Raw genomic sequence first — 19,135 nt, forward strand, 5'->3', positions numbered from 1 at the left:
GCCAGCATGCATTATTTCCTTTGTACTTGACATTCAGATACAGATGTTCCATATTGATATTTATTTTATATCATTTACTTTTTTCATTGTTTATGCTTCTCATACTCAGTAAAATGTTCGTACTGACGTTCGTTTTCTTTGGACGCTGTGTTCATGCCCACAGGTAGACAGGGAGGCGAGCTTGATCCTGATTCGTAGAAGCTAGTAGCTGATTGAGAGCACTCCATTGTTCGGAGGTGCTTATGATAATTCTTTTGTGTATATTCATGTATATGTATTTTGGGCATGACGGGGTCTTGTCCCGTCCTTATATTTAGCACTCTAGTAGAGGCTCGTAGATACGCAGTGTGGGTTAGATGGTCTCACGAGAGGTTATTATGTATATATATTATTTTGATGGCCGAGAGGCATATGTATATAAAAGTATTTATGTTTCCATATGAAATATGATTTTCTTACAATTTGAGTATAAATGTGATAAAAGAGCTAAATGAGCATGATGAGAAATAGAACGAGCGGTGCTCGGTGGTTAGCCCCGGGTACCCATCGCGGCCCCTTGCTGGGTCGTGACAAAAGTGGTATCAGAGCAGTTCAGTCCTAGGAAGTGTTTACGAACCGTGTCTAGTGGAGTCTTGTTTATAGTGTGTTGCGTGCCACATCAATAAACAAGAGGCTACAGGGCATTTAGGAAAAATGACCATCTTTCTTTCTATGAGATCGTGCGATAGAGCCATGTATAAGATTTTATCCTCCCTCATAGTGTGTTGTGATTCCAGAAATGACGCCAAAGGGAAAAGCTACAGCCTCCCAGAAGGGCAAGACTACGACAAAGAGGCGGGTGTAAAGAGAGCCTCCGATGAATATTTAAGAGGGTGAATCGCATAATGAGGCCTTGTCTAATACTTCCTCCACCCCGCCTAATGTGGAAGAACAAGTAGGAGCTCCAGCTCCAATTCCTCCACCGGGTGCTTCGGGTCAACAAGTGACCGAGGCCATTCAGTTATTAACACGGTTGGTTGCCGCCCAGGCACAGCGGCAAAATGCAGGCCCAAGTGATCAGTCAGCCAGTACTAGAGCCCGTGATTTCATGACTTTAAATCCTCCAGAGTTTTTCGGGTCAAAGCCGGATGAAGGCCCGCAAGGTTTCATAGATGAGATGTTGAGGCCATTGAAGATTGTCCATGCCTCCGAAACTGAATCCGTGGAGTTGGCATCTTATAGACTCCGGGATGTGGCAGTCTTATGGTATAATAACTGGGTATTATCAAAAGGAAAGAAGGCGCCTCCTCCGATTTGGCAAGAATTTGTGAATGCATTTATTCGTCACTATTTGCCACCCGAGGTACGCTGAGCTAGAGCGGATAGATTTCTAAATTTGAGGTAAGTAAACATGAGTGCCCGGGAATATAGCCTTCAATTTAATTCATTGGCTAGGTATGCCCCGACTATGGTGGCCGACATGGGAGACCGGGTACATAGATTCGTGAGTGGCTTAGGGCCACATCTATTCAAAGATTGCTTGACAGCTTCGCTACAAGATAGAATGGATATTTCCCGGATACAGGCTCATGCCCAGTATCTAGAGGGGCGACAACAACCACAAAGAAGTGATCGTGACAGTGACAGACTGCAAAGCAAGAGGGCCAGATCTATGGGAGCAGGCAGTGATTATAGGGGTGGATCAAGACAGACATATTCTAGGAACTCAGGCCAGTCGGTGATGAGTGCACCTCCTCGATTCGCATGAGGAGATTTAATCGCTCCTTCCGTTCAGGACAGGGCCAGAGTTCGAGGGCCTCAGATTCCCAGTTCAAGGAATATTATAGTCAGAGGAGACCCCCCGTACCGCGATGCAGCTAGTGCGGTAGATTACATTCCGGACAGTGTCGCCAGGGTTCGGATGCTTGCTATACTTATGGCCAGGTTGGGCACATGATGAGGGATTGCCCGTCGATGAGTGGTAGAGTTGGGGTTCAGCCTACAGGTTCAGCAGCTAGTTCTTCCTCAGTGCGCCCGGTAGGGCAGACTCCTCAGATGTCAGCAGGTTGAGGTAGAGGTAGAGGGGCAGCGTCTACTTCAGGTGCCACTCAGCCCCGTGTATATGCTTTAGCCGGGCGGCAGGATCTTGAGTTCTCCCCGGATGTGGTTACAGGTATATTGTCTATATTTTCCCGTGATGTGTATGCATTGATAGATCCGGGTTCTGCATTCTCTTATATTACTCCATATGTTGCTGGTTGTATTGGGGTGAAACCTAAGCCAATCAAACCTTTTGAGGTAACTACTTCGGTTGGTGATCCCGTGATAGCTAGACAAGTGTATAAAAATTGTGTAATTTTGATATGTGATCGCCAGACAAAAGCTGACCTAATTGAGCTGGAAATGTTCGATTTCGATGCAATTATGGGTATGGATTGGTTGGCCTCATGCTATGCTAATGTTGATTGCCGAACGAAAGTGGTTCAATTTCAATATCTGGGAGAGCCCGTGCTTGAATTGAAGGGTAATACAACATCTCCAAAGGGTAGGTTTATGTCCTACCTTATGGCAAGAAAGATAATAGCTAAAGGCTATATTTTTCACCTAGTCCGAGTTCATGACACCGAGGCAAAGTCTCCAACTTTCCAATCCGTTCCGGTAGTGAATGAATTTCCAGATGTATTCCCAGATGAACTTCCAGGTCTTCCTCCAGAAAGAGAGATTGACTTCGCCATTGATGTGTTGCCGGACACCAAGCCTATTTCTAGTCCTCCGTATCGAATGGCTCCTGCAGAATTGAAAGAGCTAAAGGCTCAGTTGAAAGATTTGCTTGAAAAGGGGTTTATTAGACCCAGTTCATCACCGTGGGGAGCCCCAGTCTTGTTCGTGAGAAAGAAAGACGGTTCCCTATGAATGTGCGTTGATTACAGGCAGTTGAACAGAGTGACGATAAAGAATAGATATCCTCTTCCGAGGGTTGATGATTTGTTTGATCAGCTACAGGGTGCGAAGTGGTTTTCTAAAATAGACTTGAGGTCGGGTTATCATCAAGTGAGAGTCAGAGAAGCGGATGTTCCCAAAACAGCATTCAGAATGAGATATGGCCACTATGAATTCCGGGTGATGTCGTTTGGATTAACTAATGCTCCGACAGTGTTGATGAATTTGATGAATAATGTATTCAGGCCACTCTTGGATTTTTTTGTGATAGTATTTATTTATGATATTCTAGTGTATTCTCGCATAGAACCAGAACATACAGATCACTTGCGTATCGTACTTCGAATTCTTCGAGCTCGAGAATTATATGCAAAATTTTCAAAGTGCGAGTTTTGGCTAAATTCCGTAACATTTCTGGGCCATGTCATTTCAGATGACGGTATTCGAGCTGACACTCAGAAAATTGAAGCGGTAAAGAATTGGCCAAGGCCTACGACGCCTACAGAAGTTCGTAGTTTTCTGGGATTGGCAGGTTATTATAGGAGATTCGTAGAGGGCTTTTCATCTATTTCATCCCCATTGACAAAGCTAACCCAGAAGTTAGCTAAATTCCAATGGAATGATGCTTGTGAGCGCAGCTTCCAAGAGTTGAAAGACAGATTAACCTCAGCTCCAGTCTTAACACTCCCAGAAGGATGGCTATGTTGTGTATTGTAATGCTCCCGGTGTTGGACTAGGGTGTGTACTGATGCAACATTGTAGGGTTGTTGTGTATGCTTCGAGGCAGTTGCGGAGACATTAAAAGAACTATCCAACTCATGATCTCGAATTGGCTGCGGTTATTCATGCATTGAAAATGTGGAGACCTTACTTGTATGGTATACATGTTGACATCTATACCGATCATAAAAGCCTTCAGTACATTTTCAAACAGAAGGAGTTAAATCTGCGACAAAGACGGTGGTTAGAACTATTGAAAGATTATGATGTTAGCATTTTGTACCACCCCGGAAAAGAAAATGTAGTAGCCGATGCGCTTAGCTGCCGATCAATGGGCAGCTTGTGTGAAGTCCCTCCGGAAAAGAAAGAGATGGTTCATGAGCTCCACCAATTGGAAAATCTTAGAGTACGTGTAATTGAGTCGGGTAGTGCAGGGATTGGCACTAATGATCTTACAACTTCATCCCTGAATATGGAAGTGAAGGAGCGTCAGTATGAAGATCCTAAATTGTGCCATTACAGAGACATATCTCATGGAAAGGAGAAGTCGCCATTTGATGTTTCTATGAATGGAATCCTTAGATACCGAGGCAAGCTATGTGTTCCAAATGTCGCAGAATTGCATCGTCGGATTCTAGAAGAAGCCCATTATTCTCGGTATTCTATTCATCCAGGTGCAACCAAGATGTATCATGATCTCAAGATGATGTATTGGTGGGATGGCATGAAAAGAGACATAGCAGAATTTGTAGCCCAATGTCCAAATTTCCAACAAGTAAAGATCAAACATCAAAAGCCAGGAGGCTTGTTGCAAGCAATGGAGATCCCTACCTGGAAATGGGAAGTAATCAACATGGATTTTATTGTGGGGTTACCCCGTTCCTGAGGCAAGTATGATTCTACATGGGTGATCGTGGATAGATTGACGGAAGCAGCCCATTTTCTTCCAGTTAGAACCACGTACTCAGCAGAAGATTACGCGAGGTTGTATCTTAAGGAAATTGTGTGACTTCATTGTATACCGTTATCTATTATCACAGATAGAGGAGCACAGTTTACAGCCAAGTTCTGGAAGTCCTTTCAAGAAGGTCTAGGCACTCAAGTGAAGCCTAGCACGACATTTCACCCGCAGATCGATGGAGAAGCCGAGCGTACTATTCAGACCTTGGAAGATATGCTACGAGCATGTGTCCTGGATTTCGGTGGTAGTTGGGATGATCATGTGTCACGACCCAACTAGGGGCCGTGACGAGTACCCGATACTTGTACCGAGCACCCCTTATCTCGCATCATATCCTTATTACTAAGTGGGCCGTATGACCTATACCATGTTTTTTCTTCTTCGCCACTTAACATTAACATTAGTAGCATAGCTATAAACATAGGTGAAAAAACTTTACTAGCACATTATACATCGACGAGGACCCTCAAAAGTACGATACATCTAACTGTACATGTCTGTCCACGAGCCTCTAAACATAGTACACATATACATAGGAAGGGCCGAATACTGCCGTACCCGAATATATACACCAAAATAGTACCAAGGAGCTGAGGCTCCGGGACAACTGGAGCGCTGCCAATACTGCTGATAGAACTCCTAGGAATCTGGCCCGTCTACCTGCTGACCTGCGCGGCATGAAACGCAGCGTCGACAAGAAGGGACGTCAGTACGAATAGTGTACCGAGTATGTAAAGTATGAATGATAACATAGTAACCGCATATAGAGTATAAATAATAACATAATAGAGATACAGAGCTCATCCTGGAGTAGAAGTAACCTGTACATATGTATGCCTTGTAGGTGGATACCATGCAAGCTTAGCCCATTTTTCAGAACACGGTGTTTCTTATTCTCGTACACAGGAAACAGTACATTTCAGAAAACGGTATCATTTATTCACATTTAAAGACGCCGAATACATCGGCTCTCCCACCCCCCTCCCCAACGGTGTCCCCACATATCATATCGTATATATCATGCATCACATATACAGACGCCGCGTACGGCTCTCCCATATCCCGCGACTGGGCATCCCGCATCCGGGACGGAATCCAGCTGAATCAGGTGGTGATAAAACAGGTGCCCTTTCCCTTTTCCCGTATACATTTACATATACATATACATATCCATACACACATACATGTATCATATAAATAGCATGCATGGGAGCCCAAAGAAAGTTACATATCCATCGGAGTGACATAAGGTCGGTAACCTCCGATTACATTATGGAACAGCCATAGTCGCTTTGTCTCACCTTGAAGGGACGAGTATTATAAGGCGAGACTACCAATGAAAAGTGTCATTATGAGAAAAACATCAAATAGGGTCATAAGGTATAGTTTCATCTACTTAGAACCTTTAGAGCAGTCGTTACCGGTAATAGAGTTGAGATATCAAGAAATAGTTTAACATTTCCATATTTACATTTTTATAGCAGAACATATCGTCAACATATCTATCGTAGGGATTTTCTCATCTTTGACTCCATCGTTATCACGGTCATCATAGACATATTTACATTAGGATGGTGCTGTACTTATCGTTTGATAATCGGAACAAGGATCAAAAGTTTCCTTAGGATTCTACTCCAAAACAAGTCAATCGAAGCGATAGGGAAAATCCGGGAACAATGGGCCCACCTCGGGCCGAATGAGATAGCGTACACAATCTACATATGTTACGTGTCATGGCGTTACTTATGAGGGTTTTAAGGTAATCGGGTCCTCTTTATGCAAGTTTTAGAGGTTTAGGAAGGCTTTTCAACATTTTGCACTATTTTCAGTTCAAATCCACTGAATGAAAAAGGGGAAACTTTAGGTACGGATTCCGGAGAATGGGGTTGTCCCCGAGGCTCGTATCCAACTTATTACGTCTAAGACATGCCATAGAAGGAAGGATGAAGCCTTACATGCCTCTTGCCGCTCCTTATGCTATCCCGAATTCAAGTCGCAAATCCGCCAAAATCTACAAATTGGTCACATTTACCAAACTTCTATTAGAACATTTAACATTGGAAATCTTAGGATAATACTTGGCTACCGAAATTCCGGCAGCATTTCCTCTGTAAATACACCACTCCCAACATTCAACTTAGCAAGTATTCAATCAACAACAATCCGGTAATTCAACCAGGCCAAACTATCAACATAATGTCAACAATCATACTAGTAACTTCCATATTCAATCAATTTACTACTTCTTCCCAAAAACTTTCCAACTTCACTAAAAACAATAACAACCTCATAATCTATATTCCAACAACATCATACTAATCATATTGTCTTTCATGCATGCGAGAACATTACATTCCATTCATATCACTTCTAAAACAAGTCTCCACTACTACAACTTCACTAAGATTCCTAGACATTCATTAGCAACATAGAATCCACAAAATAACAACAATCAAAACACTAAATAAAATTGACTCATTCTCTTCTATATTACACCACAACCACACGGCCAACATCAAGCATACACACTACAACCTCTCCAAATTTATTCAACTTCCATTATCAACATAGTATCCACAACAATAACAACCAAACACTAGATAAATTAATTAAAACATAATTTCTACACACACATACATATACTACACCTCACGGCCACAGCATGATTTCCTCTTCCATGAGTTTCATCCACTTTTAACATGCTACAACACACAAAATCATCCGTAACATATAAGAAAGGATTAAACCTCACCTTTTTCTTCAATTCTTCACTTAGCTAGAAGTTCCAACTTGCATTAATATGGATTCTTCTTGCTCCAAAGACTACTCCACCTTGCTAGGAACCCTTGAATTGGTAGGGAATGCTTTTTGAAGAATTTGACAATTTTCTTGTGGAATTTCTCTATGGCCGAATGGCCCCTTAGAGTTTCTTCAAGTTCTTTGTGTTCTTGAAACTTCTTGAAGTCTAAAGAAAGATAAGGATGATCTTCTATTTAATCACATGAATTTAATACCACATGGGCTTTGGGCCATAATCATGGCCGGTTGGGCCTCTCTTGTTCCCTTAAAAATTTCCAAGCCCAACTATTTTTTTTTCATGACAAGTTGTAATTCATAAAACTATTTTCCAAATTCCAATTATGCCCTTACTCATCCTCGATATTTTCACGAGTCATATTGCGCATTTCCCTTTATGCCCTTAACCTTTCTCATTATTTCCACTTCAAAATTTTCATAACAACTTATATGCCAAGCAAAGTAAAATATGGCCTTGATTACTGTCTTCCCGCGATTTTCTTGAATTATCCAATTGTACAAGAATGCGGGATATAACATCCTCCCCCCCTTTAGAACATTCGTCCTCGAATGTTTAATTGGCCTCGTGATATATCATAATACTTCGGGGGAGGTCTCCTTCGTACATATCTCACATATCGCTTAACATATCCATTTGAGGAGCTTAGGTTGCCTCTAAGTCGTAGGTCAATTGATTTAGCTCCGAACGCTGGCTTTGCGTTAACAAGTCCCCTTTATTGGATCTTGAATCGTCACAGTCCATTTTAGGTCCAACATGCTCTCCCCTTCTTTGTTAAGGGGGTCTACGCACGCCTATGCCTTTTAAATAATCGTCGCCTTCCGCGATCTCTAATATTCGTCTTTTTACCTTTGTATAAGGCTACTTTTGTCCTAAATTTCCCGAATTCCTAATACGTTCAGTAATACAAGAAACGGTGCATAATAAAGTAAAATCCAGTTCAATTTAACACCCACATATCGTAGAGAAAACAAAATGCCGAAACTGTACCTGTGGCTGCATCTGCGGAATGTTCAGGATCCTGTCGTCCTGCCAATGCGTATATACGGTGCGGAGGGCCGGCTGAACAGGATGCCCCTCCTCTACCTCGGCCGCGGCCCGCTGGAGCCTGGGAAGTCTGTCCACGAGGGCGTACGGTCGACGATGAACCGATTGCTGATCCGGCTGGCTGAGTTTGGCCTCCTTCATCCTTTAGTGGGCAGTCACGCACCAAATGGTCAGTTCGACCACAGGCAAAACAACCACCGGTTTCTAGGTAACACTGCCCAGAGTGTGGCTTGCCACACCGAGCACATCGTGGTGGGGGCAGCCCCGTCCTGCTAAAATCAGCTCTGTACTGGGATCCTGAAGCGTTGACACTCTGACCCGGTCCTGAATAGGTAGGACGATCAAACCCCCTATCTGCAAATCGAGGTGGCGCACTGACCACTGATTGGCCTGAATACCTAGGTTGCCCCTGTGCCTGCCCCCCTCTGTACTCACTTCTAGTCCCGGAAAATCTGCCTCTTTTTCTGGAACCCTTTTCTGAATAATGCTCCTCTCCCCGTAACTGATACTGTTCCTCCAGGTTTTAGGCGTGGGCCTGAATACGAGTAATAGTCATCCCATCCTGGAGTGAAGCCGTCAAGCACTCCTTGACTAAATGTGGCCCCAGCCCACTCACAAATCGGTGCACATGATCCCCCATATTAGCTATCATGGTTGGGGCGTACCTGGCTAACGAGTTAAAATGAAGACTGTACTCACGTACACTCATATTTCCCTGTCTAAGGTTCAAAAACATATCAGCTCGAGCCCGTCGGACCTCTGGCGGTAAGAAATGTTGCAGGAAGGCCTCAGTAAATTCTTGCCAAACTGGAGGGGGTGCATTTGCTCCCCTCGAAGATACCCAGCTATTATACCATAGGACTGCCACGTCCCGCAGCCTGTATGAAGCCAACTCTACGGACTCCGTATCCGAAGCATGTATGATTCTCAGAGTCCTCAGCATCTCATCTATAAAGCTCTGTGGATCCTCCTACGGTTTTGATCCATAAAACTCCGGAGGCTTCAGGGTAATAAAGTCACGAGCCCTTGCACTCACCGCCCTGTCTCCCGGGTCTACATCTTGCCGCTGAACCTGTGCAGCAACTAGCTGAGTCAACAACTGGATGACCTCTGTCATCTGCTGGCCCGGAGCTGCTGGCGGTGCAACTGGAGGTGCTGGGGCTGGAGCTGGAACTCTTTCCTGCTCTGTTGATACAGGGGAAGCAGGAGGAGTCTGAGGGGGAGCTTCAGTATAGGACTCGTCTTCTTCTGGCTCCTGTTCAACTCTGCTTCCAGCCGCCAACTTGCCCTTCTAGGCCGCCGTAGTCTTCCTCTTCTTCGGCATTACTGAAATCTTAACATAGAATTAAGAAAAGAACAAGGAAGCCTGGTAACATAGCTCTATCGCACGATCTAGAAGACAAAGAAGGCCATATTTCCTAAATGCCCTGCAGCCTCCTGTTTATAAGTGTAGCGCGCTACACACCCATAAACAGGACTCTACTGGACACGGCTCGTAGACAAACCCCTAGGACCGAACTGCTCTGATACCACTTCTGTCACGACCCAACTAGGGGTCGTGATGAGTACCTGATACTTGTACCGAGCACCCCTTATCTCGCATCATATCCTTATTACTAAGTGGGTCGTATGACCTATACCATTTTTTTTCTTCTTCGCCACTTAACATTAACATTAGTAGCATAGCTATAAACATAGGCGAACAAACTTTACTAGCACATTATACATCGACGAGGACCCTCAAAAGTACGAAACATCTAACTGTACATGTCTGTCCACGAGCCTCTAAACATAGTACACACATACATAGGAAGGGCTGAATACTGCCGTGCCCGAATATATACACCAAAATAGTACCAAGGAGCTGAGGCTCCGGGACAACTGGAGCGCTACCAATACTGCTGATAGAACTCCTAGGAATCTGGCCCGTCTACCTGCTGAACTGCGCGGCATGAAACGCAGCGTCCACAAGAAGGGACGTCAGTACGAATAGTGTACCGAGTATGTAAGGCATGAATGATAACATAGTAACTGCATATAGAGTATAAATAATAACAGAATAGACATACAGAGCTCATCCTGGAGTAGAAGTAACCTGTACATATGTATGCCTTGTAGGTGGATACCATGCAAGCTTAGCCCATTTTTCAGAACACGGTGTTTCTTATTCTCGTACACAGGAAATAGTACATTTCAGAAAACGGTATCTTTTACTCACATTTACAGACGCCGAATACATCGGCTCTCCCACCCCCCTCCCCAACGGTGTCCCCACATATCATATCGTATATATCATGCATCACATATACAGACGCCGCGTACGGCTCTCCCATATCCCGCGTCCGGGACGGAATCCAGCTGAATAAGGTGGTGATAAAACAGTTGCCCTTTCCCTTTTCCCGTATACATTTACATATACATATACATATCCATACACACATACATGTATCATATAAACAACATGCATGGGAGCCCAAAGAAAGTTACATATCCATCGGAGTGACATAATGTCGGTAACCTCCGATTACATTATGGAACAGCCATAGTCGCTTTGTCTCACCTTGAAGGGACGAGTATTATAAGGCGAGACTACCAATGAAAAGTGTCATTATGAGAAAAACATCAAATAGGGTCATAAGGTATAGTTTCATCTACTTAGAACCTTTAGAGCAGTCGTTACCGGTAATAGAGTTGAGATATCAAGAAATAGTTTAACATTTCCATATTTCCATTTTTATAGCAGAACATATCGTCAACATATCTATCGTAGGCATTTTCTCATCTTTGACTCCATCGTTATCACGGTCATCATAGACATATTTACATTAGGATGGTGCTGTACTTATCGTTTGATAATAGGAACAAGGATCAAAAGTTTCCTTAGGATTCTACTCCAAAACAAGTCAATCGAAGCGATAGGGAAAATCCGGGAACAATGGGCCCACCTCGGGCCGAATGAGATAGCGTACACAATCTACATATGTTACGTGTCATGGCGTTACTTATGAGGGGTTTAAGGTAATCGGGTCCTCTTTATGCAAGTTTTAGAGGTTTAGGAAGGCTTTTCAACATTTTGAACAATTTCTAGTTCAATTCCACTGAATGAAAAAGAGGAAACTTTAGGTACGGATTCCGGAGAATGGGGTTGTCCCAGAGGCTCGTATCCAACTTATTACGTCTAAGACATGCCATAGAAGGAAGGATGAAGCCTTACATACCTCTTGCCGCTTCTTATGCTATCCCGAATTCAAGTCGCAAATCCGCCAAAATCTACAAATTGGTCACATTTACCAAACTTCTATTAGAACATTTAACATTGGAAATCTTAGGATAATACTTGGCTACCGAAATTCCGGCAGCATTTCCCCTGTAAATACACCACTCCCAACATTCAACTTAGCAAGTTTTTAATCAACAACAATCCGGTAATTCAACCCGGCCAAACTATCAACATAATGTCAACAATCATACTAGTAACTTCCATATTCAATCAATTTACTACTTCTTCCCAAAAACTTTCCAACTTCACTAAAAAAAATAACAACCTCATAATCTATATTCCAACAACATCATACTAATCATATTGTCTTTCATGTATGTGAGAACATTACATTCCATTCATATCACTTCTAAAACAAGTCTCCACTACTACAACTTCACTAAGATTCCTAGACATTCATTAGCAACATAGAATCCACAAAATAACAACAATCAAAACACTAAATAAAATTGACTCATTCTCTTCCATATTACACCACAACCACACGGCCAACATCAAGCATACACACTACAACCTCTCCAAATTTATTCGACTTCCATTATCAATATAGTATCCACAACAATAACAACCAAACACTAGATAAATTAATTAAAACATAATTTCTACACACACATACATATACTACACCTCACGGCCACAACATGATTTCCTCTTCCATGAGTTTCATCCACTTTTAACATGCTACAACACACAAAATCATCCGTAACATATAAGAAAGGATTAAACCTCACCTTTTTCTTCAATTCTTCACTTAGCTAGAAGTTCCAACTTGCATGAATATGGATTCTTCTTGCTCCAAAGACTACTCCACCTTGCTAGGAACCCTTGAATTGGTAGGGAATGATTTTTGAAGAATTTGACAATTTTCTTGTGGAATTTCTCTATGGCCGAATGGCCCCTTAGAGTTTCTTCAAGTTCTTTGTGTTCTTGAAATTTCTTGAAGTCTAAAGAAAGATTAGGATGATCTTCTATTTAATCACATGAATTTAATACCACATGGGCTTTGGGCCATAATCATGGCCGGTTGGGCCTCTCTTGTCCCCTTAAAAACTTCCAAGGCCAACTATTTTTTTTTCATGACAAGTTGTAATTCATAAAACTATTTTCCAAATTCCAATTTTGCCCTTACTCATCCTCGATATTTCCACGAGTCATATTGCACATTTCCCTTTATGCCCTTAACCTTTCTCATTATTTCCACTTCAAAATTTTCATAACAACTTATATGCCAAGCAAAGTAAAATACGGCCTTGATTACTGTCTTCCCGCGATTGTCTTGAATTATCCAATTGTACAAGAATGCGGGATATAACATCATGTGCCTCTAATCGAATTCACATACAACAATAGCTATCATTCCAGTATTCAAATGGCTCCATATGAAGCTTTATATGGGAGGAAATGTAGATCCCCAATCGGATGGTTTGAAATAGGAGAAGTACAGCTAGTAGGCCCCGAATTGATTCAACAAGCGGTGGAAAAGGTTAAGGTGATCCGAGATCAATTGTTGACAACCCAAAGTCGCCAAAAGTCTTATGCGGACAATCGCCGACGAGACTTGGAATTCCAAGTTGATGATTGGGTATTTTTGAAAGTGTCGCCAATGAAAGGGGTGATGAGATTTGGCAAGAGAGGGAAGTTAAGTCCTAGATATATTGGACCATATAAAATTATCTGCAAGGTGGGTCATGTCGCCTATGAATTGGACTTGCCTTCGGAGCTTGAATCAGTCCATCCAGTCTTCCATGTTTCGATGCTCCGCAAGTGTGTTGGATATCCCACAAAGATTGTCCCGATAGATGATGTGCAAGTAACAGAAAAGCTAACCTATGAAGAAGTGCCTATTGCTATTCTAGACAGGCAAGTGCGGAGACTTCGAAATAAAGGAGTAGCTTCAGTCAAAGTCTTGTGGCGAAACAACAACCGAGAATAAATGACTTGGGAAGCGGAAGAGAGTATGAAGTCCAAGTACCCGCATTTATTACCCCCATGAGAGATTTAAGGTGAGACACTAACACTATGAGGTACGTATGCTTCCATTCTATGCTTATGGGTCGTGTGTGGCCAATTTATGCGCTATTGTGTTGTGGCCCTGTGAGAAAATGATATTATGGGTTGTTGTGACAGGATGGTAGTGCCATATTACAGGGGAAACTCTGGCAAATTTTTTCTAGAATCCTCGATGACTTAGCATTCGAGGACGAATGTTCCAAAAGGGGGGAAGAATGTTACACCTCGGAAATTTCCCCGTGAACGTACAATGAATAGACTAACGAAGAAGACGAGTATACGATGTTTTAATACGAAGGGAACGACGTTTGACGACCCTAAGTAAGATTTCAAAGGCAATAGGAATAAGAGGTAGGTTATGAGCCCAACGACTATTTATAGGTTTTGAAAATGTGAAAAGTTGCAGATTTGCACTTTGGCCAGTCGATCGTAAAATGAAATACGGACCGTAAAGTGGTTTACGGGCCGTAAACTGCCTTGTCGCCCTTAAACATTCCAAAACTTCAACTTTCTGCCAAAGACTTGAATGGTTAAATACGACTTGAAATACGGACCGTAAACTGAAATACGGCCAGTAAACTGAGTTCGTAAATCACCATGTCCTCAGCCTACCTTTCTGGTTCTGTCATCCTTTAATACGCCCACAGAATACGGACCGTAAACTGGGTTTACGACCACTGTGCACTTCAACTACTGTTCATTTCGGATAAGATTTTAAGTCATTAAAAAGGAGACCTAAGCTCATTAATTCATTTCATTTTCCACACCACTTCTCTCTAGAAACCTCTAGAGTATTCTTCACTCTTCCTCTACAAGAAAACAAAGAAGATCAAAGATCAACATCAAGAATTCAAGTGAATCAAGTGTATGAAACTCATCAAAGTTCATCCAAGTTAAGAAATTTCAAGAAAAACTGACCTAGGGTTTTGGTGCAAGAAGAGTAATACCACTCAAGGCTTATTCCTACGACATCTAAGGTAAGTTTTATAGCATTTACATGTTATTTAGGGTATGGAAGAGTTGAAACACTTGGATTATAGAAGGATGTAAGAAATGGGTCATGAAAGTGTGAATAGTAGCATTGTTGAGTAAAGGTTTGAATTGATCCATGATCATTGATAATTTGTGATTATAAAAATGTTATGAATGACATTAAGAACATGGAATAAGTATCCTATGTGAGAAAAATGCAACAATGAACCATGGCCATGATTATGGAGAAATTGAAGACAAATTGTGAAATACAGATGTTGTACACAAATGATGATGGTTGTTTGCCATATTGTGAATGTTGTTGTGAGCGTTTGGGAGTTGATATAGAACGTGGGGGAAAGTAGTATCAAAAAAGGAAATGTTGCTCAATTTTTCCCCAGAGATAGTAGCTTGCTCTTATAGCCAACTAACTAACGTTAATACGAATTCTCTCTTGAAGGTAGAAACGTGACATTGAAGGAGAACAAGCGAACGATAGACTAATTAAACGACAAAGGTATGTGAGGCTAGTCCTTTCTTTCTAATGGCATGAATCCTATATCACGACTTTATTTCCTCTTCATGAATTCCTACATTCCGGAAAGCTAAAAGTCTATCTCCATGAATAGCTACACAAGATAAGAGATATGCTATGAGTCCTATAATGATGATGATGAGTTAAAGTATGGAGATTCTAAAATGTATGATATGATGATCTTATGATGTTAATGATGTTATTTATTGCGTACACTCACCTTATATGCTAATTCCTTCAAGGTGAGGCAGAATGTTAATGAATGCTCCATAATGAAATCGGGGGATCACGACCTTACGTCACCCCGATAAAGTATAGTTGTCCTTGAGCCTTATGCATGTACTATGATAAACATATTATGATGAGTATATTATGATGAGCATATTGTGATATAACACCGCGCCTATATGGTCGGGCAGTCACCGCTAAGGTGGGCAGCGTATACACTATGTCCAGATGACATGGGCAGACACCACTAGTGGGCGGCATGAGATGATACCCCGAACGCGGGAGGAGTGGACGCAGGCTAATGTTATGATTATCACACCGTACCTATATGGACGGGCAGCTTATACATTTATGCATACATGACATGATGATAATTATGAGTAAGCCAGCATGCATTATTTCCTTTGTACTTGACAGTCAGATACAGATGTTCCATATTGATATTTATTTTATATCATTTTCTTATTTCATTGTTTATGCTTCTCAGACTCAGTAAAATGTTCGTACTGACGTTCGTTTTCTTTGGACGCTGTGTTCATACCCACAGGTAGACCGGGAGGTGAGCTTGATCCTGATTCGTAGAAGCTAGTAGCTGATTGAGAGCACTCCATTGTTCGGAGGTGCTTATGATAATTCTTTTGTGTATATTCGTGTATATGTATTTTGGGCATGACGGGGTCTTATCCCGTCCTTATGTTTAGCACTCCCCGTAGAGGCTCGTAAATACGCAGTGTGGGTTAGATGGTCTCACGAGAGGTTATTATGTATATATATTATTTTGATGGCCGAAAGGCATATGTATATAAAAGTATTTATGTTTCCATATGAAATATGATTTTCCTACAATTTGAGTATAAATGTGATAAAAGAGCTAAATGAGCATGATGAGAAATAGAACGAGCGGTGCTCGGTGGTTAGCCCCGGGTACCCGTCGCGGCCCCTTGCTGGGTCGTGAAAAAAGTGGTATCAGAGAGCAGTTCAGTCCTAGGAAGTGTCTACGAACCGTGTCTAGTGGAGTCTTGTTTATGGTGTGTTGCGTGCCACATCAATAAACAAGAGGCTACAGGGCATTTAGGAAGAATGACCATCTTTCTTCCTATGAGATCGTGCGATAGAGCCATGTATAAGATTTTATCCTCCCTCATAGTGTGGAGTTCAATTATTGGACTCGCGCGATACGGGAGTTACTATTCAAGATTTAGCTATCTCATCTTTAGTAGTTGAAGCTCACAAGCTAGCTCCCTTTTCTCTGGTTGAACATCACATAAACTACCCATGGATTTGCGGCTAAGAGCATTGGCGACTACATTCGTCTTTCCAGGATGATATAAGATACTAACATCGTAATCTTTTAATAACTCTAACCATCGTCTCTATCGTAAGTTCAACTCTTTCTGCTTGAAAATATATTGGAGACTCTTATAGTCCATATAAATTGTCACGACCCAGCCCCGTAGGCCGTAACTAGTGTCCTAAATGGACACCCAAACTCGTTCGCTTACCAAATCAACATATCAAAGACTTATTCAAATTTAACATACGTTATTTATACGAATACTGAGAAAACAGACGTCATCTTAAGCGGTCACCTGTAACAGAAATATCATACCAAAAGCCGGCAGGCTGGCGGAATACACATCGCCCGAATATACATACATATACAAACATGTGGGCCGTTTTGGCCATAATAGCAAACGGGACCGCTTAAGGCACAAATCACAAACATAATCGAACAAACATGACCCATGACCCACATATATGTCTACAGGCCTCTACAAACCATAACAGAAACATATGATGGGACAGGGCCCCGCCGTACCCTCAAATAGTCATATATACATAAATATGTATGATAAAAGATATGTACCAAAAATATGAGCTCCGGATCAAAGGAGAACTCCAAATAGCAGAATAAGTGTCCTACACTGGCGGGTCACCAGAACGAACGTCTGTACCTGCGGGCATGAAACGCAGCCCCCGAAGAAAGGGGGTCAGTACGAAATATGTACTGAGTATGTAAAGCATGAAGTACAGTAATCCGAATCATAATTGAAGTGAGGAGTACAAAAAATGGATACATAATTAGTATATCAAAACCTGTGCTGAAAATATAAATAATGCAAATAAAAATCATGCATAGGTCTCAGGAACGTGGTCGCCACTCCGACGCTGGCGCCACAACACATCATACTCCAGAAGGTTTCAAATCTCCGTACAATCCCCGAACATATCGTATCATCATAACATATCACAACATCAGAACATATCATATGCCATATCACATCATAACGCCGTATATATGCGGTACCCGACCCTATGGCGAGGTCTCGGGAACCGTAACACATCATACTGCTGAATATAACATAGTGCGCACGATCACAAAACCGGCCCGGGATCCGGCGAACGATATCATAGTAGTATGCATGAGCGGAGTAGCGAGGAAACCATATGCATATAAGTAAATAAATTCCATGACTCGATGAATAAATATACATACCGATATCATAAAGCTCAGAAACAAGTATCGAGTCAATCGGAATTAGTATACGAAAGTTACGAGCTTTTGAAGTACAGAAGCTTCTAAAAACATTTCATAAGCCATATTTGGAAATTCAGGTATCATTCATATTAGGTAACTTTCGAATAACATTATGGATCGAATCAAATGGAGGCTTTAGGACCATATATATACGTATCAAAATATTCGTCAAAGACTTTAGTCATCTCGATTTTCTTTCAAACAACATTCGGAACCATAACAACTAGAATCTTCGCACATCATAAATACGTATCAAGCCATATGGAATAGCTTATGGAAGTCAAAGATATTAGCCATCCTAGTGGCTCTAAGAATAGGATTTTCTTTAGAAGCATACATATACGTTATTGGTTCATTTCATAAAGGTCATGCCAAAAGAAGGAAAGGTAGGCTTTACATACCTCGATCGCTCGCTAACCAAATCCCGACTCAAGCCTCGGGCTCTCCAATATCTACAATAACGTTATCAATTACCAAACATGAGCTACAAGTACTTAGAAATTCAATTCTAACTAGTACTTGTCTACAGAAATTTCGGCAGCATCTCCCCTGTAAATTGAACATCCCCGAGAATTTAACTCGGCCAAATTCATCAACAACCATACCAACAATACCAACAACCACACTAATAATCATCAAGAATCAATTTAAACGCATTCTAATATTAGTAACCTTCTATCTCTACGTAGCTTATCACATTCAATTCAGCTACGTATTTTCAAGCCAATATCAACGCTCACATATTCATTACTAATCCAAGATCATTCAAACACAATTCAAGAACGCTTTAAACAATTTGTGCAATATTCAAACAATCCCACTAACACCATATTCCACCCGAAACTTCTACAAATGCAACGAAACTACGACGACGCATTTTCTTCTTTCAAATTCATCAACAACAACAACAATTCACACTTTAGCAACTCCACTTCCATAATTACATAAAAACCATATTAAAATCACATAATTTCCTACAACAACCAACAACCAATTTCCATGCCAACTTGAACCATTAGTCTTCCATTTACATCACAAAGGCCACAACAACACAATTAACATACTAAATAAATTTAATTCATCTTCCTTCACCAATATGAACCACACGG

Source organism: Lycium barbarum, chromosome 7 (genome assembly GCF_019175385.1).
Source record: "Lycium barbarum isolate Lr01 chromosome 7, ASM1917538v2, whole genome shotgun sequence".
NCBI lineage: Eukaryota > Viridiplantae > Streptophyta > Magnoliopsida > Solanales > Solanaceae > Lycium > Lycium barbarum.